This window comes from Mesoplodon densirostris, chromosome 7 (assembly GCF_025265405.1).
Source record: "Mesoplodon densirostris isolate mMesDen1 chromosome 7, mMesDen1 primary haplotype, whole genome shotgun sequence".
NCBI lineage: Eukaryota > Metazoa > Chordata > Mammalia > Artiodactyla > Ziphiidae > Mesoplodon > Mesoplodon densirostris.
Window position 1 is genome coordinate 70,620,794 of NC_082667.1, and position 27,384 is coordinate 70,648,177.

At 42.0% G+C, this 27,384-nt stretch overlaps 1 protein-coding gene across 4 annotated transcripts in view; it reads left to right on the top strand.

Annotated features, from left to right (window-relative positions):
• Positions 1-27,384, top strand: part of INSC (INSC spindle orientation adaptor protein) — a 134,247-nt gene that overhangs the window by 10,842 nt on the left and 96,021 nt on the right. The window contains exon 1 of one of the 4 annotated variants that reach the window (XM_060103880.1): positions 345-424. The exons of the other annotated variants lie outside the window; for them this stretch is intronic. The gene's annotated coding sequence lies outside the window, so the exon portion shown is untranslated. Of the gene's footprint in view, positions 1-344; positions 425-27,384 lie in introns of those variants that run through there. 4 annotated transcript variants of the gene reach the window in all.

The following is a 27,384-nucleotide window of genomic DNA, read 5'->3' on the forward strand; positions in this document are numbered from 1 at the left end:
CAAGAGATGTGTGTCACCAGGGTCATCTGAATGCAGGACAGGGCTCTAGCCACACTGCAAAGTTGGTGAGACCCCTAACTAATTTACTCTAAGACTGATTCTTTCAGCCTGCCCAAGGCTATTAGTACTTGGAAAGGGGAGAAGTGAGGGGCAATGCTTAGCCCTAAAGATTACTTACAAGGACTCTCGTGGTGGGCTTTCAGGCATTGTGTTGAGATCTTGCTTCTCAGTATGCATTAAGTCACCTGATGCTGGCAGCTGTTTCCCATGTTCAAGATTAATCCTCCCAGAAGCACTTGGTTACAAAGGGGAGGAGGAATCGTTGGCCTGAGGCCCCAGGAGATGCCTGGCACTGGGTGGTGTGCTGGTGGGTTGGTGCGGGTGACGGGTTTGTACCTTCCCAGGTAAATGCCACCTCAAAAAGGTAAGACTAAGACTTGATTGCATCTCTGCTGAGGATTCTGGGTGTTCCCTGGACTTTAAGCTCAACCAAGTGAAAACAGGTTTAAAATCCAGCAAGAGAGCACTGGGTGAGGCAGTCAGAACTTCTGTGGGGGAAGGCTTACTCACGCTTACTCACATTTTTTAGTGTCTACTAAGGGCCAACCCCCTTGTTAGGCTCTTTGCATCTTTTGTTTCAGGAAACCTCTGGAACAACGCTGGGAGACAGGCGCTGCTATTTTAAAGATAGGGAAACTGAAGCACAGCAAGGTTAAATGATTAGCCCAAGGTCAGAGCCAGCAACAATTTCATCCCAGGTCTGTCTGACTCTGGAGTCTGTGGTGAAGACTGTGGTCTGTGGTCCACTGACCACTCCCCAGTTCAAAGGCCCTGAAAGCAGGGAAGTCCAGGCCTTTGGGCCAGCTGGGGAAGAGCTGAGGGCTTGCCTTCTCTGGCTCTAGGACCTGAATATCATCAGCATCACTGGCCTTTCCAGCCTCAGATGGAGACTGCTGCTCTGTGGGAAGCAGGGGTGGGGTGGGGAAGGCCTCCCAGGCCGGACAGGGATAGCCCTGCCAACCCCGCCCCCTCCCTGCCAACCACTCCCTTGGGGTGTGCTTCTGTGACTTCACTTCTTCCCTGGAGCAATCTCTGGGGACCGAGCCTACACCCAGACACTGTGATCCAGCCAGCCCAGTCCCCCCTCTTCCTGCTACATGGTGCCCTCAGTGCCAAGCTCTGGGGGAGTCCTGGATCCTCTGAGGATGTCTCTGGGCAGACCAGACCCTGTTCGGCCTGAGGCAGTGTCTAAGCATCAGAAATTTGGCTGGGTAATTGTGTATAGTGTTCACTTTCTGCTGGAGAAATGGAGGTTTTGTCTTACAAACCAAATATCCTGGGTTTGGAAACCATGTGAAATGCAGCCTGTCGTCTGGGGGTGTGGGCTGCCTTGTGGGTCTGTGTGTGGTGCTGGTTTAAAAGACATGGTCGAGGGACAGAATGATTGACTCAGGCCATATTGTTGCCTCTGATAGAGGGTCAGAGGTGGGCTGCATATACTGGCAATGTGCAGAGAAAAGAGCACGGGCTTTGCCATCAGACAGGTCTGACTCAGAGCCTGTTTCCATGTCTGTAAAAAGGGGTTCCTTATGATGCATTGGTGATGCTAGAACTGGAAAGTTTATTGAAGTGTAGTGTCCAGCATAGAACAGGTCAGCTGTAAATGACATATTCTTCCTTCTTGTCCCACCTACCTTCTGGGAAAGAACACTGGGCTGATGGCAAGAGATCTGGATTCCAGCTCTAGCTCAGCCTCTGGGTACATTGTTTTCTCTTACCCTCTCTGGGCCTCACTTTCCTCATGCATAAAATTAGAAGAACTTATTTCCCTTATTCTTCTGTATTTTTTGAGGATAGTGAAAGAGACTGAAGTCAGGGAGCTCTCTCGGAGGATGCAGAAAATTTAGTCACTATTATTCATGTACCCATGCTGCAGTATTAACTGAGATCCTGTCATGTGCCAGGGCCCGTGCAGAGCACAGGGCATACAGGTGTCGGGAATATCCCAGTCCTCAAGGCAAGACAGGATTGTGAACAAATAGTGACAAGCCTGTCTGTGGGACATGATCATGGCAGGTATTAGTGTATCAGAAGAGGAAGTGTCACCCCCAACTGGGGCAATCAGGGAGGCCTTACCAGAGGTGAAAATTCCTGGTCTGGATCTGGAAAGATAACAGGAAGATTCCGGGAGGATAAGAGGAGGGTTTTCTAGGCTGAGAGACCAGCACATGCTAAGGCACAGAAATGTTGCCTCGTGTGATAAGCTTGGGGGACTTGAGGCAGTGAGGGTACTAGTCAGTAGTGATGAGAGAGAGATGGGAGACTTTACAAAGGGCTGTCGATGGGTGTCAGGACCTGATGGCTGTGCTGAGGTGTTTTGATTTTTATCATGACAGTTGTGGGCAGCCCCTGAGGTGTTTTAAGCAGGGGAGGGTCATGGTTGGATATGGGCTCACTTATTCATTCAGCAAACATAAACACAAACAATTTAATGTCACCTTTAATTTTGATATCATATCAAATTAATGAAAATTTGCAAGACTGATAAAAGAAATCCTTCTTTATCTGTATCCCTTCATTGATTACAAGACACTGCATTTACTTCATTTTTTTTAATTCCTTCTCTCTCCAACAATATAAAAAATACATTATTTTTTATTATTTATGTATATTTCAATTATCTGTATAATTTATACTTTATTCATTTATTATAATTATATATTTATGGTTTTATCATGTATATGTATATATGAATACATACATGTATATGAATACATATAAAATATTCATATTTCTGATCAATTTAAGAGTACATCGAAGACATGGTGCCTCTTTGCCTGTAAATACTTAAGTGTGTATTTCCTTAGAAAAAAAGATATACTCTTACTACAATACAATTCTGTCCCAATAATGTCTCTATAGCTCTCCTGTCTCCCTCGCCCTGTTCAGGGTCCAAGCCACAGATGGCATTTTGTTATCATGTCTCCTCAGTCTTCTTTAATCCAGAGCAATTCCTCTGCTTTATCTTTCTTGACCTTTGTGTTTTGAATGGTATAGGCCAGTTATTATGTTGAATATCCCTACATTTGGGTTTATCTGATGGTTCTACATGACTGGATTCAATCTGTGCATGTTGGGCAGGAGTACCACGAAGTGAGGTTAGCATACCAGCGAGCACAGGCTGCGTGGACTGTCCCAGTGCTGGTGATGGAAGCTTTCGTCACTTGCTTGAGGTGATGTTCACCAGTTTCTCCTGTGAAATTACTGTTTTTCCCTTAGTAATCAATAAGTAATTTGTGGAGAGATACTTCGAGGTTTTGTAAACATCCTGTTCCTCATCAAACGTTTAATCACTAATTTTATCATCATTGATACCTTTTTTTTTTTTTTTTTTGCGGTACGCGGGCCTCTCACTGTTGTGGCCTCTCCCGTTGCGGAGCACAGGCTCCGGACGCGCAGGCTCAGCAGCCATGGCTCACGGGCCCAGCCGCTTCATGGCATGTGGGATCTTCCCGGACCGGGGCACGAACACGTGTCCCCTGTATCGGCAGGTGGACTCTCAACCACTGCGCCACCACGGAAGCCCCATTGATACTTTTGAATCCATCATTTCTTCTATATTTATTAGTTGGCATTTTTCTGTAGGAAAGATCTTTCCCTTCTCCCTTTCTTTCTTTCTCTTTATCTCTCTCCTCCCTTCCTCCCTCCCTCCCTTCTTCCTTTCCTTCATTACTATGAACTCATAAATTCTTAAGTAATTTATTCAGTGGGTCTAATCAATTTGTATATTTTATTTTGATGTTCAGAATGTACAAGATTTGATCAGTGGGAGGTTCTCAGACTGGCTCTTGTTTCTTTTGACTTTTCCCCATGATTCTCTGAGCATTTGGTTACTATTGCTCTAGCAAGATGTTCCAGGCTCATTTTGTTCTTTTCTTGCCCCAGCCTTGGAATTAGTCATTTCTCCAAGGACCCCTGGATCCTTTTAGTGGAAAATGGTATTAGAAACCAAGACCTGGGGCTACATGTGCTCCCTGTTACTGGTGTGTCATTGCATTTATTCCCTCTTAGCAAACAGAGCTAGGGTATATACTTATATGTCCATATTTATTTCTATAATAAAAAAATAAAACAAATTATTATAGGTTTTTAGAAAGAAAAACTCAAGTGATTGAGACAGAGAGTGAGAGGATAGGGTGGCTTAGATGTGTGGTGAGGGAGGGATTGTTCGAGGAGGTGGTATTTAGAAAGACCTACAGTGTGGAATGGATGGATTGGAAGGAGACAGAGCCTGGAGATTCTTTCAATTATGTAGGAAATAATTACAAGGACCTGAAATAAGACAGGCAAGAGAGGAAGTAGAATCAGGTAGCTGGTTGAATGCAGAAGGTGAGGGAGACGAAGGAGGGAGATAGACATCTCCAAGGCCTGTCAAGATGAGTGTGTCCAAAACGAAATTTCTGCATTCTTGCTCGGCAGTGTCCTATTCATATGTGGTCCTCTCCAGGTATTTCAGATCTCATTGAATGGCTCCTTCATCTATACAGCTGCACAAGTCAGAGAGAGCTGGCAATCATCTTCAACACCTTTCTCTCTCAAAGCTCATATACAATTCACCACCAAGTCTGTTGGTGTTCTCTTGAAAATCTCTCCCCAGTCCATCACTTCTCTCTGTCTCCACCAGTATCACTCTAGTTCAAGGCACCATTTTCATCTTACCGGACGCCTGTGAGAACTTCCTAACTGGTCTACTTATACTCCCTCCAATTTGTTGTCACATAGCAGCCAAATGTATTTTAAAACACAACTCATGGGCTTCCCTGGTGGTGTAGTGGTTAAGAATCCACCTGCCAGTGCAGGGGACACGGGTTTGAGCCCCGGTCTGGGAAGATCCCACATGCAGCGGAGCAGCTAATCCCGTGTGCCACAACTACTGAGCCTGTGCTCTAGAGCCCGCGAGCCACAACTACTGAGCCTGTGTGCCACAACTACTGAAGCCTGCTCACCTAAAGCCTGGGCTCTGCAACAAGAGAAGCCACCGCAATGAGAAACCTGCACACCTCAACAAAGAGTAGCCCCCGCTTGCCGCAGCTAGAGAAAGCCTGAGCGCAGCAACAAAGACCCAACGCAGCCTAAAATAAATTAATTAAAAAAAATTAAAAAAAACCCACACAACTCATGTCATTTCCCTCCTTAAAAATACTTCAGTTGCTTCCTATTGATCTTAAGCTAAAGATCAACCTCTTTAATAAGCCTACAAAGTCTAATTTGTCTGACCCCTGCCTCCACTCCTACGCCCTCTCGCCGAGCTTCTTTCTTTACCCTCTCTCCTGGCCTTTTCTCAGTCCCTTGGGCTTGTCAGTTGGCAAGGCCACAGGCCTTAGCATTTGCTGTTCTTCTGCTTAGAACTCTCTTCTCTTCCTTCATGTCTTCACCTACTGAATTCTTACTTATATCTCAGCTCTCAGCTCAGCTGTCACTTCCATGATTAGGTCAAATCCCATATTATAGGGCTTTACAACACCATGTACCACCTTCAAGGCTTTATCATAGTTGTGATTTTACATTTATTTACAATTTTTCATGATAATTAATGTTTACTTTTCCTATTTGATGATGAGTTTTGCTCATTACTTTATCCTAGTATTTAGCATGTTACTGACACATGTCACAAATATTTGTTGGATGGATGAATGAATGAATGAATGAATGAAGTTTTATCAGCTGAGCAACCAGCTGGTGGTACCATTCAGTAGAATAAAAATTCTATGGGAGAAGTAGATTTGGAGAGAAAGATAATTCACTTTAGGACATGTTACACTTGAGGTACATCTCAACCACGTCTGGCCCCCCAAACATCTCACCATCTTCTGGGCAAACAAATTAGACTGTCATTCAAGAGCTTTGAGGGGACTGGTGATAGGTGACAGCTAATTCCTGGGCAATTCTAAGGAGCTCCTGGAGAAGATAGCTAAATCACATGGCATCCCTGAGCTGTACCCCCCTTTCTGGTTTGTAGAGGATACAGGAGATCTGAGGGGCCTCCAGGTGGTTTGACCTGGCTCCTTGGCGGCTACGAAGGATTTAACAAACATTTATGAAGGCTCCTTGGAACTTGAGAGTTACTTACATGATTCACATGGGTCAGGAATTGCCAACCTCCTCCCCACCCCTGAGACTGCACTAGATATAGGCCTAAAAGAGAATTCAGAGAGGGTCTTACTAAGCCCAGTGAGCTCTCCTTACAAAGATGCCAGTAGTCACTCCAGCCCACTCACTCCTGCATTCCTCACTCACTCGTTCAATATCTATTTCACCTTCACTCAGTCACTTACCTGCCCAACCACATGTATCCATCCACAAACACGAGTTTATGTTGGATCTGTAGCAGGACTCAGGGCTGATGAGTCACCCTCCCTGCCCTCTCCTTCATCCCTCTTTCATATGGTCCTCACAGCCCAGGAGCCCAGATGAGGAGACATCAGGGTGGGGAGGTGTCACTTTACTGGTCGAAGGCCATGTGTGCTTGCAGGGTGTTATCAGGAAGAGAAGGAGATGCCACCACAACAACTGCTCCTCTTATTTCACCTCCTGCTTTTCTAGTGTCCCTTCCCCTCTTTCAATGGTGATGAGAGCTTAGGAATTAAGCTCCTTGATCAGATAGGTAGAAGGTGGTAGCTGGGCTCTGCAGAGATACTTGGGGCTCAGGCTTAAAAGGGAAAGAGAGATACAGCTCCCCATGAGCCCCACCATGGAGAAGAGGACACTTTTGTTTTCCTCTTCATTTTCTACCAGGATTGCCCTTTTAACCCTGTGGAATTTGCAGAGAGGCTGGGGGGAGGGCAGGACAGTGGGATTTAAAATGTGGCATTTAGAAACCAGGCAGTAGACTAATCCTGGCCCCGCCCCTCCAGAAACTGCTCTTTCAGTTCTCTGAGGTTTGTCATTTACAAAGAGCCCCACAGAATGTGCGCTGTCCATCTGCCGTGACATCAGACAGGGTTGGGGCTGAGCAGACATAGGACAATGGCAGCCACATCAGATAAGAGCATTTTGGAAAAGTGCCCGAAGATGCCCAGGATCTAAGTTACAGACTCATTCACTCATTCCCTCTCTCACTCATTCATTCAACGACGATCTACTTAGCACCTACTCTGTGCCAGGCATTGTTCTAGGCACTGAAGATACAGCAGTGAGCAAAACACATGACCGAGTAGAATTGCTTTCTGATGTGGGAAGATAGTAAACAGGTTGATATATGCAAAGTGGTGCTGAGTGCTGTGGAGAAATATAAAGAATGGTAAGGGGGTTCCAAGGGTAGGAGGGGACTTGTACATTTATACCAGGCCAAGAGGTTCTCTCTGATATGCAGATATTTAAACAGAGGCCAGGAAGCAGTGAAAGGGCAAGCTCTGTGAATACTGGGGGGAGGAGCAGTCAGCACTTCAGGATTCTGGGTGCCCTGTGGTCTGGAGGGTCAGAGTAAGCTTCTAGGGGGAGGCCACATTTAAGCTGAATCTTGATGTATGGGGACAGCAAGTCAGTCCTGAAGAATAGCAGGGAACTTGCCTTGAAGCTTGAACATAAGGGACATGTCGAGGAGTACAGTTTGGTAAGGCCCAAAGAGGCAGGGTAGGCTGGACACAGGGTTTGGAGAGTCATGAGTGCCAGGCTAAGGAGTTCAGACCTGAGTTGGGGGACACTGGGGAGACATAATAGATTTTCAGCAAGATGTCACAATGAGAGCTGTGTTTTAAGCGGCTGAAACTAATATTAGGATAGGCTGGGGACTGGGCAGCCAGCAAGAAGACAATTGCCTTGGGTGAGCCTGCTTGGCCTTATGACCACCAAGGACCCTGAGGTTGGGGGGAACGCTGGCTGGCCCCAGATGCACAGTGGGCAGGGATACAGTGATGTAGGGACTATAATGGCCGACAGAAGCAGCAGGTAATGTGAGTGGTCATCACTGGGACAAACCCCAGATGTCTCCTGTAACTCAAAGCTGTCTTTGAGCAAAGAACCCAGAGCAGCCTGGGTTCTAGGGCAGAGCAAGCTGGAGCAAAGAGTTTGGGTCTCATCTCTGGCCACAAATGACTATTTTAGAAACTTCTGGGGAGGGGGTTCTTGGATTGTAGGAACATTAGTTTCAGAGGAGAGCTTATCTAATCCAGCCCTCTCCTCTCACAGATGGGAAATTGGAAGCCCAGAAAAGGGGCATAAATTGTCCAAGGCCATATAGAGCACGTGTGGCAGAGATAGGTCAAGCATCTTATTTGAACTCATCTTGGAGGAATTACTATGTCTTATTTAATTACACATTTATATATATATATCTTTCAGTGGAAGAAGAAATTCTAAGAAAAAGGCAATTGTTTTATTCATCGACTTCTCTATCATCTAGCTGCAGCCTGATAACAGAGCAGATGCTCTCTTGACCTGGACCAAGGCTGATATTAGCCTGGTCTCAGATGTGGGACAGGAGCTGCCTGTGAGTAGGGGAGAGCCTGGCTCTGGATCTCCTTCACGCACACATGTGGCCTGGCCTGAGACCATCTCTACCTCAGTTATACTCACAGCCCTCGGCAAAGGGACCATGGATGTGAGAGAGTGTACAGGCTGCTGTCACAAGGGTGCCTGCCAAGAGGGAGAGGTGACAGGTGTGGTGAGGGGCTGGGTGTCCTGGGCCTGAGGCCACTGCAAGAGAGAGAGGCCCTGCCCAGCTTGAGAGAGCAGCCCACGGGGGTTTTCACAGCCGCTAGCTGGGCACCTGGGATGCATGTATGGGGTGAAAGTGCAGTCTTGGTCTGGCCTGTGGCTGGGCCCCCAGGGATTTCACCAAACCCACTTTTTTTCAGCCCAGGTTTTCAGCCCAACCCTGTTGTCCCAAGGAGCTGAAGGCCACAGTTTTAAGAAGAGGTCCTGTTCTTTCCCCACAGCATGCAGAAGTCTATGACTTAACAGCAGGATTTCAGATGGAATTGTCCTTCGATGTGCTTCCATCCTCACATTCAGGATCCTAGTTGGGGAGGGGGTGGGGAGGGGCTGAGCTGGAGACAGTTTCCTGAAAAGTCAGAGGGATTCAAGCTATAGCTCCTGCCAGCCCAGACCCCTGCATCTGTGCTGGGTGAGTAATTGGTTCTTAAGCTCTTGGTCAACACAATCTGTTTGTCTTGCACTATGGCGCTGGCAGAGGGATTTCCAGAGCAGAGTGAGTTAAACGCATCAGCACACTGAACCTGTAGACCCAGGGAAATAAGCGTCCTGAGTTTGGCATCCCTCAGTGAATGTCCGGGGGGAGGCAGTGGGATTTTCTTCAGGTGTGGGGTCATCACCCTCTCGAAGGTAGCATCGTGGACTAGGCCAGGTTTTGAACAGAACCTGAGAAGAAGGGAAGAAGGAGCTTGGATTCTAGTCTGGGTTCAGCTACAAATTTACTCTGTGACTTGGGCAAGTCTTTTGCCCTCTCTGAAACTCAGTTTCCTTTTCATGAACCACAGGGTTGGAAAAGAGGGTTCCTGAGGACCTGTCCTATAATATTCCAGGTTTCTTGCTTACATAATACAGGAATTTTGGTTAAGACCCTAACTTTGAGATTTCTATCCTCACCCAGGTCTCTTTTACTTTGCCTGAAATTCCACCTTTGGTTCTTTTAAGAGGCTCTTATTTCCATATTGACTAACAAAATCCCTCTTATTTTTATGAACTTGTATAGGGATACAAAGCAGTGTAATCTTCTAGTTGTATTTCAGCCTTTATAACAACTGTGCCAGGTAATCAAAGATATATTATTTCCAGTTTGCATTTGAAAAAAGAGGCCCAGAGAGGTTAAGTAGTTTGATGAAGTTCACAAAGTTAGCTGCAGGCAGAGCTAAGATGAGGCTTCAGGTTTCTTGGCTGTTGGCTTATGTTCTTTTGTGCTACCCTCTGGGTTTGGAAAGGGAGTTCTAAAGACTGCATGGGATGGGGGTTGTAGTGTTCATCGGGTGGCACAAGTATCAGGATGACAGCATCTGCCCCCGCATATCTGTACCACGTAGGCTGAAGTGTTCTTAGCCTGGGGCAGCCCACCCAACCCAGGCACAGTAGTGAGGGGCTGTGCTGGCCGCTCTGCCTGCTTATGCAAAGGCAGGTCAGGGCAAAAAGCAGGCCCCCTGCAGCAGCTTTCTCACTGATGATCCTGTGTTCTTGTGTGCCGTAGACTATTTTAGCAGGGTGGTGGGTATCCGGCAAAGCCCAGGTCTTTCTTTTTTTTCCTTTTTCTCCCAGCTTTATTGAGCTGTAATTGACATATAGCATTGTATAAGTTTAAGGTGTATACTGTGATCAGTTGATATACATATTTATTGTGAAGTGATTACCACCATAGGGTTAGTTATGCATCTATCACCACACATGTTTACCTTTTTATTCATGTGGTGAAAACTTTGAAGATCTATTCAATACTCTCTTAGCAACTTTCAAATATACAATACAGTATTGTAAACTATAGTCACCATGCATACATTAACTCTCCAGAACTTATTCATCTTATAACTGAAAATTTGTACCCTTCAATCAATATCTCCCCATATGCCCTAACCCTCAGCCCAGGGCAACCACCAATCTACTTTCTGTTTCTATAGTTCAGCTTTTTTAGATTCTACATATAAATGAGGTTATACAGTATTTGTCTTTCTCTATATGACACTTTGCATAATGCTCTCAGGGGCTATCTATGTTGTCACAAGTGACAGGATTTCCTTCTTTTTTATGGCTGAATAATATCCCGTTGTGATATATATGTGGGTATATATATATATATTTTTTTTCTTTTCTTTTTCTTTCTTTCTTTATCCATTCATTCATTGAAGGACACTTAGGTTGTTTCCATGTCTTAGCTATGGCGAATAACGCTGCAAGGAGTATAGGGGTGCAGATATCTCTTGGAGATAGTGATCTCATCTCCTTCAGACATACCTAGAAGCGGAATTGCTGGATCACATGGTAGTTCTATTTTGAATTTTTTTGAGAAACCTTCATACTGTTTTCCATAGTGGCTGCACCAATTTACATTTCCACTAATAATGCACAGTGGTTCCCTTTTCTCCACATCCTCACCAGCGCTTGTATCTTGTCTTTTTGATAATAACCATTCTAACAGGTATGAGGTGATATCTCATTGTGATTTTGATTTGCATTTCCTGATGATTGGCATTAAATACCTTTCATATACTTGTTGGTCATTTGTATGTCTTCTTTCGAAAAATGTCTATTCAAGCCCTCTGACCATCTTTCTAATTAGTTTTTTGTTTTTTGTTTTGTTTTGTTATTGAGTTGTATGAGCTTCTTATATATTTTGGATATTAACCCCTTAGCAGTTAAATGGTTTGCAAATATTTTTCCCAGTTTCCTATAGGTTGCCTTTCACTTTGTTGATTGTTTCTTTTGCTGTTCAGAAATTTTTTGTTTGATATAGTCCCACTTATTCATTTTTACTTCTGTTGCTTATGCTTTTGGTGTCAGATCCAAAAAGTCATTGCCAAGACCAGCATCAAGGGACTTTTATCCTAGGAGGTTTAGAGTTTTAGGACTGACATTTAAATTTTTAATTTACTTTGATTTAATTTTTGTGAGTGGTAAAAGGTAGGGGTCCAATTTCATTCTCTTGCATATGAATATCCAGTTTTCCCAGTACCATTTATTGAAGAAACTCTCTTTTCCCCTTTGAGTATTCTTGGCTTCCTTGTCAAATATTAGTTGACCATATATGCAGGGGTTTATTTCTGGGTTCTTGATGCTTTTTCATTGATCTATGTGTCTGTTTTTATGCTAGTCCCATATGGTTTTGATGCTATAGCTTTGTAGTATAGTTGGAAATCTGAAAGTGTGATGCTTCCAGCTTTGTTCTCCTTTCTCAATATTGCTTTGGCTATTTGGGGTCTTTTGTAGTGTTATATGAATGTTAGGATTTTTTTTTTTAATTTCTGTTAAAAATGCCATTAGATTTTTGATGGGGATTACATTGAGTCTGTAGACAGCTTTTGGTAGTATGAACATTTTAACAATATTAATTCTTCTCCTCCATGAACATGGGCTATCCTTCCAGTTATTTGTGTCTTCTTTAGTTTCTTTCATCCATGTCTTATAGTTGTCAGTGTACAGATATTTCACTTCTTTGGCTAAATTTATTCCTAAGTAATTTATTCTTTTTGATGCTATTGTAAATAGGATAGTTTTCTTTATTTTTCAAATAGTGTGTAGTTAGTGTATAAAAATGCAACTGATTTTTGCATGTTGATTTTGTATCCTGAAAGGAAAAAAAATTACTGAATTCATTTATTAGTTCTAACAGCTTTTTGGTGGAGTCTTCAGGGTTTTCTATATGTAAGATTATGTCATCTGCAAACAGAGACAGTTTCACTTCTCCTTTCTGATTTGAATGTCTTTTATTTTTTTCTTGCTTAATTGTTCTGGCTAGGACTTTTAGTACCATGTTGAATAGGAGTGGTGACAGTGGGCACCCTTGTCTTGTTCTTAATCTTAGAAGAAAAGCTTTCAAAGTTTCACCATTGAATATGATGTTAACTGTGAGTTTGTCATATCTGGCCTTTATTATGTTGATGTATGTACCTTCTATACTCAATTTGTGGAGAGCTTTTCTCATGAGAGGGTGTCAGATTTTGTCAAATCCTTCTTCTGCATCTATTGAGAGGAACATATGGTTTTTATCCTTTTTTCTATTAATGTGGTATATTATATTTATTGATATGTGTATGTTGAACCCTCCTTACATCTCAGGATAAATCCCACTTGATTATTCAAACTGAATTTAACAGCACATTAAAAGGATCACATACCAGGTCTTCCATTTTTTTTTTTTTTTTTGCGGTACGCGGGCCTCTCACTGTTGTGGCCTCTCCCGTTGCGGAGCACAGGCTCCGGACGCGCAGGCCCAGCGGCCATGGCTCACGGGCCCAGCCGCTCTGCGGCATGTGGGATCTTCCCGGACCGGGGCATGAACCCGTGTCCCCTGCATCAGCAAGCGGACTGTCAACCCCTGCGCCACCAGGGAAGCCCCAGGTCTTCTTAATTAACCTTCCATTTCTCATTTTCAGAAGCTTTCTCATATGCTTGTCCTGGAGAAGGGCTGGGCTTTTCTGTCTGCAGAAGGGGGTTCTGAGAGCAACCCTCTTAGCTGTTTCTCTTTTGCCCAAACTAGCTCAGTCTTTGCTCTGGGGCAAGAGGGAGGCTCAGGGGCAATAAGTGTGGGCAAGAAGGAGCTCTCCCCTCATATTACCAGGCAGGAGCAACAGTGGGAATCACCCCCAACCCCTCCCAATTCACTTTCTGCTTATGGTTTGGGATGTACGTACGTGCTTTCACTCTGTCTCTCCTGTTTCCTCCTCCTCTCTCATTAATCAAGTTTCCACACTTGCTTTCGTCTATTTTGGGGCTTGCTATTCAATTCTCTAAGTTTATTCCAGGGTCAATATCACATTGTACTTACTGTTTGAAAATAAATCTTACTATCTGGCAGGAAAATCCTCCCAATTTATTTTTTCAGGAGTAATCTTGGGTTTACTCATCAAGTGCTAGGAAAGAATCTTGTGGGGACTTGATTGGGATTGCATGGAATCTATAGGTCAATTTATGGCAAACTGACATTTTCCTGTCTATATACATGAAATACCTCTTCATTTATTTTGGCCTTCTTTAATATCTTTTAATAATATTTTATCATTTTCTCAATAAGGGACTTGCACATTTTAAGATTAATTTTTGTATACCTTATATATCTTTGTTGCTTTTGTTAATGCCCTCTCTTCTACGTTTCATTTTATTTTTGTGCTGGTGTCTAGGACTATACTTGACTTTTTTAAAAAAAATATCTTTATTGGAGTATAATTGCTTTACATTGTTGTGTTAGTTGCTGCTGTATAACAAAGCGAATCAGTTATACATATACATATGTTCCCATATCTCCTCCCTCTTGCATCTCCCTCCCTCCCACCCTCCCTATCCCACCCAACCAGGTGGTCACAAAGCACCGAGCTGATCTCCCTGTGCTATGCAGCTGCTTCCCACTAGCTATCTATTTTACGTTTGGTAGTGTATATATGTCCATGGCACTCTCTCACTTTGTCACAGCTTACCCTTCCCCCTCCCCATATCCTCAAGTCCATTCTCTAGTAGGTCTGTGTCTTTATTCCTGTCTTACCCTTGGTTCTTCATGACCTTTTTTTTCTTTAGATTCCATATATATGTGTTAGCATACATATTTGTTTTTCTCTTTCTGACTTACTTCACTCTGTATGACAGACTCTAGGTCCATCCACCTCACTACAAATAACTCAATTTCATTTCCTTTTATGGCTGAGTAATATTCCATTGTATATATGTGCCACATCTTCTTTATCCATTCATCCGATGATGGACACTTAGGTTGTTTCCATCTCCTGGTTATTGTAAATAGAGCTGCAATGAACATTATGGTACATGACTCTTTTTGAATTATGGTTTTCTCAGGGTATATGCCCAGTAGTGGGATTGCTGGGTCATATGGTAGTTCTATTTTTAGTTTTTTAAGGAACCTCCATACTGTTCTCCATAGTGGCTGTACCAATTCACATTCCCACCAGCAGTGCAAGAGTGTTCCCTTTTCTCCACACCCTCTCCAGCATTTATTGTTTCTAGATTTTTTGATGATGTCCATTCTGACTGGTGTGAGATGATATCTCATTGTAGTTTTGATTTGCCTTTCTCTAATGATTAATGATGTTGAGCATTCTTTCATGTGTTTGTTGGCAATCTGTATATCTTCTTTGGAGAAATGTCTATTTAGGTATTTGGCCCATTTTTGGATTGGGTTGTTTGGGTTTTTTGTTATTGAGCTGCATGAGCTGCTTGTAAATTTTGGAGATTAATCCTTTGTCAATTGCTTCATTTGCAAATATTTTTTCCCATTCTGAGGGTTGTCTTTTGGTCTTGTTTATGGCTTTCTTTGCTGTGCAAAAGCTTTGAAGTTTCATTAGGTCCCATTTGTTTATTTTTGTTTTTATTTCCATTTCTCTGGGAGGTGGGTCAAAAGGATCTTGCTGTGATTTATGTCATAGAGTGTTCTGCCTATGTTTTCCTCTAAGAGTTTGATAGTTTCTGGCCTTACATTATACTTGACTTTTGTATATATATTTTTAGCCACCTTTCTAAGCCTTTTCATGAATTAAAATAATTTCTTTGTAGGTACTTTTGGTCTTTCCACATTGGTAATGAGGGTAACTTGCTAGTTCATGGTACATTTTTATAAGAATTTGGGAAAGATACCATGTCTGGGAAGACATAGACCCATGGAGACTTGGTTTGCCATGTGAACTGCAGGTCTGTGTCTGGTGGACCCAGTCCTGTGTAGGGTGTGTGGCTGAGTGGTCACAGCAGAGGCCAACTTCAGCCTCCACTCACCCCCTTGGCTGTGTGCTGTTGTGGAAGCCCTGTGGAAAATCATATCAACTGTGAATAATGACAGTTTTGTTTCTTTCCATTCTTATACATTTTCTTTTTTTCTACACTAGCTAAAATTTTCATACAATAATGAATAGAAGTTGGTGGGAGGTGGCATTTTAATTTTGCTTCTGACCTCACAGGAAATGCTTTCAACATTAAATATGTTGTTCCTGTATATTTTTTTCTCAGTAGATGCCCTTTAATTAGTTTAAGGAAGGTCTCTTTTACTCCTCGCTTTCTAAAGGTTTTGTTATGAACGGCTGTTGAATTTTATAAAATTACTCTTCTTCATCTATTGAGATAATCATAGGGTTTTTCTTCTTTTACCTATTAATGTAGTGAGTTTCATTAATCTATTTTCTAATGTTAAAGCAGCCGTGTATTTTTAGGCTAAACCCAACTTGGCCATGATTTATTATTCTTTTTATATATATAGCTGGATTCTGTTTACTAATATTTTATTTATTATATTTTTGTCTATGTCGATACATGAGTTTGTCCTAAAGATTTCCTATCTTGTATTCTTTAGTTTCAGTTTCAAAATTATGTCAGTCTTATAAAATGAGTATGTTTTGTTTTATTCTTATTCTCTGGAAGATCTTGACAAAGGAAGAGTTATATTTCCTTTGAATGATAGAAACTCATCTGTGAACTTCTCTGTGCCTGGAGTTTTCCTTAAGGGAAGAGTTTTAACTATTGATTAATTTATTCAGTAGTTATAGATCTATTTCTTCTTGAGTCATTTTTGGTAAATTGTATTTTTATAGGAATTTATCTAGTTTATTAATGATTTCAGTGAGATTGCAGAATATTCTTGTTCATATAATATTATCCATCATATTCTTTTATTTCTGCTGCATTTGTAGTAATAGACTCGCTTTTATTGTTAATATTGATTATTTGTGTTTCCTTTCTTTTTCTGATCTTTTTCTGATCTTACCAGTAGTTCATCTATTTTATTTATTTTCGAAAACTAACTCTATTGGTCATTTCATTTGTGTTTATGTTTTGTTTTATGTTTTTGTTGTGTTTTGTTTAATGTTTGCTTCTATCTTAACTATTTTTCTCTTGCTACGTTGAAATTATTCTCTTCTTTTTAAAATCTCTCATGTTGTTAGAAGTTAGAATTCTTCCAATTTTCATATTTTCTAATTTAAGCATGAAATTTTTGCTCTTAATTTTACTTATCGGTATACTATATGATTTGGTTTTTAAAATTTTTTAGTACTTTAAAAAATTTTATTTATTTTTATTTATTTTTGGCTGCATTGGGCCTTTGTTGCTGCACATGGGCTTTCTCTCGTTGTGGTTGAGCAGGGGCTACTCTTTGTTGCTGTGCACGGGCTGCTCATTGTGGTGGCTTCTGTTGTTGTGAAGCATGAGCTGTAGGCGCATGGGCTTCAGTAGTTGTGGCATGTGGGCTCAGTAGTTGTGGCTTGCGTGCTCTAGAGTGCAGGCTCAGTAGTTGTGGTGCACTGGCTTAGTTGCTCCGCAGCATGTGGGATCTTCCCGGACCAGGGGTTGAACCTGTGTCCCCTGCATTGGCAGGCGGATTCTTAACCACTGCGCCACAAGGGAAGCCCCTATACTATATGATTTTTGTATGCATGTTTTCATAAGCATTCATGTTTATTTTCTAATTTCTGTTATAATTTCTCCTTTGACCTATGATTTGTGTGTTTAAAATATCCAAACATATGGAGGTCTTCATATTGGGGCAGAGATTACAATCTGTAGGATACCAGTCATTTGAAAATTGCTGAAACTTGCTTTACGATCCAGTCACTAGTCATTAAAAAAAAATCATGACTCATGAATCCTTGAAAAAAATGTGTATTCCTGATAAGTTGAATGCAGTGTTCTATTCATAAACATTAACTCTAACTTAATTGTGACATTCAAATCTTCTGTATCTTTACTGATTTTTTTTGGCTTGAACTGTCAGTCAATGACAGAATTGTGTTGGAATCTCCATCTGTGATTCTGAACTCATTCATTTCTCCTTGAAATTTTATCAGTTTTTACTTTGTATATCTGTATTATTGTTATTATGTACGTCATTATTATATCTTCTTGATGGGCTGAACTTTTAATTTTTATGTAGTGCATCTCTTTACCTCTATAATGCTTATTATCTTAAACTTTGTTTTGTATCATATGAATACATTAGCACCAGAATTCTTTAGGTAAATATTTCTATGGTGTATCATTTGTTGTCTTTAACTTCAAGCTGTTTTGGGTGTTTTGTTTTAGGGCTATTTCTTGTAGCCAGCACATAGCACACTTTCTCTCTTTCCTGCTCTCTCTCTCTCTCTCTCTCTCCCTCCCTCTCTTTCTCTTTTTTTCTCTTTCTCTCTCTCTGTCTGTAATACATGCTTTATAATCTTTGCTTACAAGTGGCTAGTTTAGTTTCTCTCTCCTTACTGTCATTGCTATTATTCACTGATACACCCCCACCCCACACTTCTTTCCTATTTTGGAATTTTTTTATTACTTGTTTTTCCCCCCATCTACATATTTGAAGGGTAATATCTATCTCTACCTCTATGTGTATTCTTTTGGTTGGTTACCTTAAATATTATAGCATAAATAATAACCTAATAAGGCTAAAGTTAATTTACATTTCTATTTTCCTCCTCCCGAATAAAAGAAAATTAGAACACTTTAACTTACTTTAGTCATCCCCTTCTGAATTTACATATACATATTTGAGATTTCTCTTTCTTTCCTTATCCCACAAATGAGGTATTCTTATTGTTTCTTACAGTCAAGGTTTGTTTGTATTTACTCACATAGTAAACATAAGTTTGCTCATCATTCATTCTTATATTTCAAACCTTCCTTCTGACATTACATTCTTTCTGCCTGAAATAATTCCTTTAGAATTTCCTTTGGTGTGGGATTTTTACTTGTTTGAAAATGTACTTATTTCCTTCTTATTCTTGAAAGAGAGTTTCTTTGGGGATAGAATTTTAGGATAATTATTTTCTGTAATCAGATATTTTTCCACTCTCTCCTGACTTTCATCATTGTTATTTAATGGTCACCTGTAAATCTAATTTCTCTCTGTCTCTGTCTGTCTGTCTGTCTCTGTCTCTCTTTTTACCTTTGGATGCTTTTAAAACTTCTCTGTCTTTTGTGCCCTTTAGTCTTATGAGTTATCTAGGGTATGTATATCTTTTGCATTTTTCCTGCTTGGATTCATTGGGATTTCTGGATTTGGAAGTTGTTTTGTCTTTCAAAAATTTTGAGAAATGTTTCAGCCACTATTTTTTGGATATCACTTTTCCCCCTATTCTCTCTCTTATCTCCTTTTAGAAATCTGAGTAAATACTTGTGAGGCTATTTTACTTTCTATTCCTTAGCTTTAGTTCTCTCATATTTTTTGTCTCTTTCTCTCTCTGGGCTGCATTTCAGATTATTTCATTTGTTTTGTCTTTTAATACACCAATCCAATCTTTAGCTGTGATTAATCTGTCCAGTAAGTTTTTCATTTTAATTATTATATTTTAAATTTATATAAGTTCTATCTGGTTCTTTCTGAAATCTGCTTGATCATATTTTATAGGCTCTGTTCCTTGAAAATGTCTCCAAGACTGTCTTTTATTTCTTGAAGCTAAATTCTCTAATCGAGTTTTTTCCCTTCATAGATAATGTGAATTCAGGTTACAAACCTTTCTGAAGGTCATATTGTGGTCATTAATTCTCAGGAGAGACTTTACTTCCCTTTAACCCAGCATCAAAGTTGGGAAAGACAACTTTTCTTGCACCTTCTGAATAGGAGATGTATTTCTCATTCACCTTTGCATTGGGTTTCTGACCTTCTAGACCACTATTTTATTGTTTCCCTAGCCCCTAGGCTTTGTCCCTTGTCTGCTCTACCCCATACCTACATGGAACAGAAGCTTAGGGAATACAGAATTCAGCAGATATTCTCAGGGCAAAAACTGCCTTCAGCTCTTGCTTGTTATTCTTGGTTCCTGCTTTTGCCTTCCTTTTGGTTTCTCCAGATTTCCTACATTTTTGCCAGCTGAGTGATACATTTTCAAAACATTAAAACATCTTTATCAATCCTTTAAAATTCTTCTTATGAAGAAGTATTTTAGGATCTATGTTGTACCATATTGCTGTACATAAAATTCCTGTGTGAACTTTCTCTATAAGAAGAGAAATCAATTATCAAGTAAAAATCAGATGCTAAAACATAGTGGCATAGTATGGATTTCCTTAAAGAGAGGGTACAGTCATTACCCTCACTCAACTTACTAGCTATGTACCGTAGCAAATTATTGAATCTCTGGATCTTCATTTCCATGTCTTCAAAATGGGGATAATAGTAGTACTAATTATTTTGAAACTTTTTTGAGAAATAAACTAACTTATAAAAAGAATCTAGAAGTGTACTTGACATACAGTTAAGTGCCCAATACCATATTTCATTAAATTTAAGATGCCACAGACAGTAAGATGCCCTGTAACTTCATAAAAAAGAAAACATGCTTTCAATTAAACTATGACACAATGCAAAGATGCCATTGACTGAAATTACATCCCAATTTCATATGTTAAAATATGAAAAAAATGCATCTTAGAACCACCTGACAATACTAAATTTTGGCTATTATTATGAATGGATACATATGAGCAAAGACTACAGTGATTGAGAAATGGAACATTAGTCTCAATTGATAGGACTTTAAATGTTTGTAGGTATTTATTCCATTCTACCATTACCTCATCAACTTTTGGACTCTGGCTGTTTTGTGCATGAATTAGAGTCTGTGTCCAGAAGGATAATTGTCAGTAGACAAACACAATATTCTACCATCTTCTCTAAGACTGAGGAGGAAGGGGAGAAACATATTTATTGAGAGACCTCTGTGCCTAACACACTTAGGAGTGACTTATATATCATATTTACTTTAATTTTCACAATTAGGTTAATTAAGATTAATTGGTGCAACAAATGACCCCCCAGATATTAGTGACTTAGCACACTATGTTTATTTCTTGCTTACTACACGGACTGATATGGGTTGGGTGACTCTGCTTCAAACTGTGATTCAGGACTCATCTTCTTCCATCTTTTGGCTTTGCCATATTGACCTTTCCAGATGCTCTGGCATCACTCAGGAGACAGAAGGTGAAGAGAGAGGAACAGGAAGAAAGCATACATTTCATTACAATATAATTTAAAAAAATTTAAGACATCAGAGTTTGATTTATTCCTAGTAACTTGTTGGAGGAAGAAATTACTATAGGTTAGGGTGGTTGGAGGCCTCCCAGATGAAGTAGGATTAAAGCTGAGTTCTGAAACATTGATATTACTTAGAGATATAAAAAGAGAGTTGAGGAGATTTCAGTCTGGATGTGCTGGAGTGGCATGACCAATGCGTAGAATTACGGAAGAGTAAGATGTTTTTGGAGAACAATGAAACACTCTCTTGGGGAATGACTAACATTTATTGAGCTCCTACTCTGTGCTAGACACTGTGTAAAGTACTGTTCAGGTGTTACTGTGATATATGGCTTCCTAAACATAATTGAGCCTCAATAAGACAGCATTCTATGAATGGGCTGTTTTTCATGTTTGACCCACTCCGTGCCCCAATTAATTAACTCAGATAATCATATTTGGAACATGTGGTCCAAGTACCTCACACTGCACCCTCGCATAGAGGATTCTTTTTTTTTTTATGGTTTTTGTTTTTATTTATTTTTATTTTATTTTATTTTTTTTATTCGTTTCTGCTTTATAACAAAGCGAATCAGTCATACATATACATCTGTTCCCACATCCCTTCCCTCATGCATCTCCCTCCCTCCCACCCTCCCCATCCCACCCCTCCAGGCGGTCACAAAGCACCGAGCTGATGTCCCTGTGCTCTGTGGCTGCTTCCCACTATCTATCTACCTTACGTTTGGTAGTGTATATATGTCCATGCCTCTCTTTCGCTTTGTCACAGCTTACCCTTCCCCCTCCCCATATCCTCAAGTCCATTCTCAAGTAGGTCTGTGTCTTTATTCCCGTTTTACCCCTAGGTTCTTCATGACATTTTTTTTTAAATTCCGTATATATGTGTTAGCATACGGTATTTGTCTTTCTCTTTCTGACTCACTTCACTCTGTATGACAGACTCTAGGTCTATCCACCTCATTACAAGTAGCTCAGTTTCATTTCTTTTTATGGCTGAGTAATATTCCATTGTATATATGTGCCACATCTTCTTTATCCATTCATCCGATGATGGACACTTAGGTTGTTTCCAGCTCCGGGCTATTGTGAATAGAGCTGCAATGAACATTTTGGTACATGTCTCTTTTTGAATTATGGTTTTCTCAGGGTATATGCCTAGTAGTGGGATTGCTGGGTCATATGGTAGTTCTATTTTTAGTTTTTTAAGGATCCTCCATACTGTTCTCCATAGTGGTTGTACCAATTCACATTCCCACCAGCAGTGCAAGAGTGTTCCCTTTTCTCCACACCCTCTCCAGCATTTATTGTTTCTAGATTTCTTGATGATGGCCATTCTGGCTGGTGTGAGATGATATCTCATTGTAGTTTTGATTTGCATTTCTCTAATGATTAATGATGTTGAGCATTCTTTCATGTGTTTGTTGGCAGTCTGTATATCTTCTTTGGAGAAATACCTATTTAAGTCTTCTGCCCATTTTTGGATTGGGTTGTTTGTTTTTTTGCTATTGAGCTGCATGAGCTGTTTATAAATTTTGGAGATTAATCCTTTGTCAGTTGCTTCATTTGCAAATATTTTCTCCCATTCTGAGGGTTGTCTTTTGGTCTTGTTTATGGTTTCCTTTGCTGTGCAAAAGGATTCTTTTATCTGAGGACGTTATGATAATGACAGTAGGATTTGTTGAGAATGACTGTGTTGTGCTCTCACTCTGGGTTATTCTATTTACAATGGCCCTAGAATGGGTTCTGGTTCCCTGTCTTTTGTACTTTTTCGTTAGTGAGCTGCTGAGAACCCTTTGCCATTGCGGCTGAGCCAAAGTTCTGGTTCAGTCTGGACTCTCCTTCAAATGCCCCACACTACTTGGGTCACATAGGGTGTGAACTGGGATGTTAATTGTTTCTTCATGGCCAATGTTACTGATTATAGAAAATGTCTTAGTGTCGTTGTTTGTGCTTATTCAAAGCATGGTCTCTATGTATGAGGTCTTTATCAAATTTCCTCCATGGGAGGCTTTTCTTCTTCTCAATATATGTAATATATCCTGCTTTTTAATCCCCTTTAGTGTGAAGCAGCTCTCTGGGCCCGAGGTCTGGGTAGGAAATGGATCTTTCCTTAGGCACAAAGATAGATACCATGAGACTTCCTGTGTGACAACTTTAACTTGTCTCCCTGGCTCAAAGTAGTTATGGTATTGTTATTTCACTTGCTCTTATAAGCATCATGCAGGGTACATGATTTTATGTGATTCTCAACAACCCTGAAAATAGATTCAATTCCCATTTTCCAGATGAAGAGGTTGAAGGTCAGAGAGCCCTAGTAAGAGACAAAACCGGGATTGGGATCCTAATCCCGAGCTTTTGGATTTCCATAACCTCATCATGCTACTTTCCAGATGTTATTGAGTAATCTCCAGTTTGGAGGATTTGAGAAGGAAATAAAATCAGAGAAGGTCAGACTATCATGGTTGTTGATGTAGCACCATGGTCTGCTCATGGCTTTAGAAGTAAGAGAAAATGACATTAGTGAAATTGCAAAAGAGTGTACCGTTTTCTCTCTTCTGTCCTCTCTCCCAAGGGTATATAGACACCCCTCAAGCTGGGTCCTCATCATGACTCAGAGAGGGAAATAGCTTGCCCAGTGTGACCTCTGAGCGTGATTTATGAAACAGGATGTATCCAAATTTTCACCACATTGGAGCTATTCAATTTTCTCTAATGGCCTTTATCTGAGAGTTATGTCTATTCGTGGCAGCCACGACCAGTAAGTCATTAGCTTAAAGTATACTGATTGTTAATTTTAGCATCCTGGGCCCTGGGCCCAGTGAGAGAGGACTCTTGCTTTTGCGAATTGAAGCTAAAGAACATTCGAGTAGTTGGCTGACATTTACATCAGGAAAAGGTAGAAAGAAGGGATAGTTAAAAAGTTAATGAGTAAGAAGCAGTTGACTAGCTGGACATAGTTCAGGAGGTGGTAGAATGGCCTCCGTTTGGCTGCTCTCTACAGGTACTGTTTTCCCCAGAAGAGAAATGGAACCAATCTTTATATCAAGCACCCCTGGGTGCCAGTACTTCATATATGTGATCTTACTGATCTGCACAGCAGTGACATGAGGAAGGAACCATCACTTCCATTTCAACCTTATGATACAGGAACCCCACTTTACAGATAAGGAAACCTACTACCCAAGGTCACACAGCTAATAACTGATGGAGTTGGGATTTGAACCTTGGCAGTCTGCATTCTTAACCAGCAGAGCTCTGGATGGTGGTGGCCCAAAGGCCCAGCCAAGCCTCCCTCAGGGGCTGCATACCACCTAAGGTCTTGGAGGTCTGGGGCACCATTTTCTCACTTATGACCCTTAGAAAATCAGCAGCTCAGGGCCAGCTCACAGATGCCAGTAACTGTTGTTTCCTTGTGTGGCTCAGGGCTTGGTGCTCCTCTCATGGGCATGTGGGGTGTCAGAGCCCTGGAGCTGGGAAGGGCCCACCCTGAGTCACAGGATGGAGGCATCCATGGCTTTCCTGGATCCAGGGGCCTGGACCTCCCTACAGGATTGTCTCTCACACTACTTCAGGGGAGGCTGCTGGGGGTTGGCTTTGACAAATTGGAACCATTTGGGGGATGGGTGGTCATGTTAATCAGGGACTGGGACACATGGGCCTCAGCCAGGAAAGCTTGACGGGGCCCTTTTTCCTCCAACCTTTGGGGACTCATGGGCACCTCTGAGTCAACCTGCCTGTCCCATTCCAAGGCTGAGCTGAATCAGACCAGGAATCCCTGGAACTTCCCTGTCCACTGTCCATTCCCCTTTGCTTGGTAATCATAGCAAAGGAGAGAGAGCAGGTGTAATTATCCCAGTTTTACAGATGGGGAACTGTGACGCCACTGATTTCCTAGGGTAAATTGCTCTGAACCTGGATGGGTCTCTTCAGACCCTTAACAGGAACAGCCTTCTTTGGATTTCCCATGGGAGGAGTTTATGGGAGTGAGGAGACCTGGGTGCAGGTCCCAGGTGTAGCTCAGCTTACTGTGTGACCTCAAGCAGATTTCTTCCCCTCTCTGAATGTCTCTCTATCTGTTCATGCTGACCTCTCTGTGCTTCAGTTTCCTCATCAGAAAACTGGAGACAATAATAGTAACTTACTTCATAGAGTTATTTTGAGGATTAACTGTAAAGCATTTAGAACAGTGCTTGACACACAGCACCTAATAAGTGTTTCTCCCTCTACTCCTCCTCATTTTTGTATTATTATTATTATCATCATTATTATTATTACAAGGGGTTAATCGCTAATGCTTCCTATTAGTTCTAATACTCTAAGATTATGATGTGAGCTCCTCCAGGAAGGCTGCCTGGATTTTGGCTGGCGGCTATGGTCTTACCCCTGTCAAGTTCATGGACATATTTGTGCATATGGGATTCCTATTACTTTCCAGGTAGGGGCTGGAAAGTAGATGTATCCAGTTAATCAGGTGGAGGCTTGGGATCTTGTCTGTGCTTTACTGAAACTATTCTGGCCCCAGAATTGAGGAGCAGAGCTGAGGTCTGGGTGAGCCCCCTCTACCTGATGCACAGTCCTTCTGGGCTGTCCATCCAGGCTTTTCAGGGCCTGAGGGGACAAGGCTGGCTCTGTGAGCCCTGAGGTCTGTTCTGCCTACTTGCTGGGCTCCTTCGTCTGACAGCTGTGAGGGGCCCTTGGGGCCTCCTCCGGGGAGCCAGCGCTCTCTATATTTCATGAGGCTCAGTCCATTCAGCAGGGCTGGGTGGCAGCTTGCTTGGTTTCTTGCATCTCCCCTGGGAATAAGCGTTTTTAAAGTATCTGATCACTGCAGGAGGCTGGCCGCCGCAGCTATCAGTACTGAAGTATCTCTGATGACTATTGCAACCCATGGGAGACAGGTCACACAGAGGCCCGGAGAGGGAGTGAGGAGGGAGGCCCATTGTGGTTACTTCACAAAGCTCATTGCATCCCTCATTTCCACCCCCATGTTCCCACCACTCCAGCCCTAGGGCTTTCGGGGTCCCCCGGGAGATTGTATTTGTAGAGATTGTATTTGTAAATGAACTCCGGCTGCTGGTCTCATTCCCTGAGGCCCATCCACTCCACTGTTCACCATGGGAGCTGAAATTCCACTCTGATTATTTCACTCTCCTGCTCAAACACCTTCAGTGGCTCCCATCAACCACAGGATAGAATCTAAAGAATCAGTTCCTTTAGTATATAGGACTATAGAGACACCTTCCCTCCAGCCCCCAGGAGAGTCTCTAATACCTGCTCCATTTTCTGGTCTCCTGGCTATGGCTCACACTGCTCTCCTGACACTGAATGTCCTTGTCCCATCTTCACCTGGCAAAATCCCACCCTGCATTTAAGACACCTCCTCTAAGAAGTCTGGCCTATTCCCCAGCTGAAAGTGACCACTACTTTTTCTGTATTTCCATGCCACTGGGATAGCTTTCTCTGAACTCTACCACGAGCCCAGAGGGCTCCAGCCTTCTAGAAACACTTGCAGTTCCCTAACCTTACCATGTTCAGGATTCTGTGCCTTTCACACGCCCTTCCCTCTGCCCGCACATACTTCCTACCCACCCCTTCTCCTTCCCTTATTCCCACATTCTTCTCTCAGCTTTGGGAGCATGTCCTGAGAAACCTTCCATGACCCCTCCCACCACCTTCCATTCTCACCTACTACTGCTTGGAGGCCCAATGGACCTCCCTTAGCATCCCCTTGGTTACCTGTTGTTGTAGTTTTTGTGCAGCTTTGGGACTGTCTGTTGGTACACCTGCCTGTCTGGAGAACCTGATGAGTAGGGAGGGAGGCTGCCCAGGGGTACCACCAGACAGAGAGGACTGCAAAAACTCAGGAGAGGCAGGTGCTTTGTCCCATGGATGTTAGGAAGCAGAGCCCTTTCCACACAGTGTGTTATGGTTGCAAAAGGCCCTCTGACCTTTGCCTCACTGAATTCTCTCAACAGTGTGGTGGAAATAGGTATCTTTGTCTCCGGTTTACCAGTGCGGAAGCTGAAGTTCCTTCAATAAGAACTCACCTAGTCAATCAACAAGTGTTAATTGATCTGATTGTTATGTACCAGGCACTGTGTCAGGAAGCGGGTGGGGTGGTGGGAGTGGGGAGGAGATACAGCAGAGAGCAGGTCAGACCTAGTGCCCACCCCTGGGATGATCCTCAAGAGAGAAAGACATTAAGCACTAAGTTCACAGTGAATTGTTTAATTATAATTGTGATAAATTCCATGGAGGAGAAATAATGAGGGGGTAGGGTATTGTATGATGAGGGACTTGACTGAATCCCTGGGTCAGTGCCCCTCCTACCCTTCCCCCCACCCACCTTCCCCAGCTCCCATTCCTCTCTCTATTGCTGCTGCTGGAGCTTAACTGCTTTCCACAATATTTGCTGTTCTGTTCCCGTTGACAGCCCTAATGGAGTCTGCAGATTAAACAATCCCAGCCCTGCCTTGAGCTGTACTCGGCTTGGCCCATTAGACAACAGCAGAAGCCGCCCTTGCTCCTGGTTCTAATTGAATAATTTACTGTAAATAGCCTTCATTTCCTCCAGAGCCCAAGCTGGCTCCTTAGCCAAACAGAGGTGAGCAAGGGCTGCCTCTAATGGGATGCAGGAGCAGAAATGAGCAGTTGTCCCAGCAGGCATTGAATTAAATCAGAGACACTTAAGGCTTCAAGTCCTTCTTGAA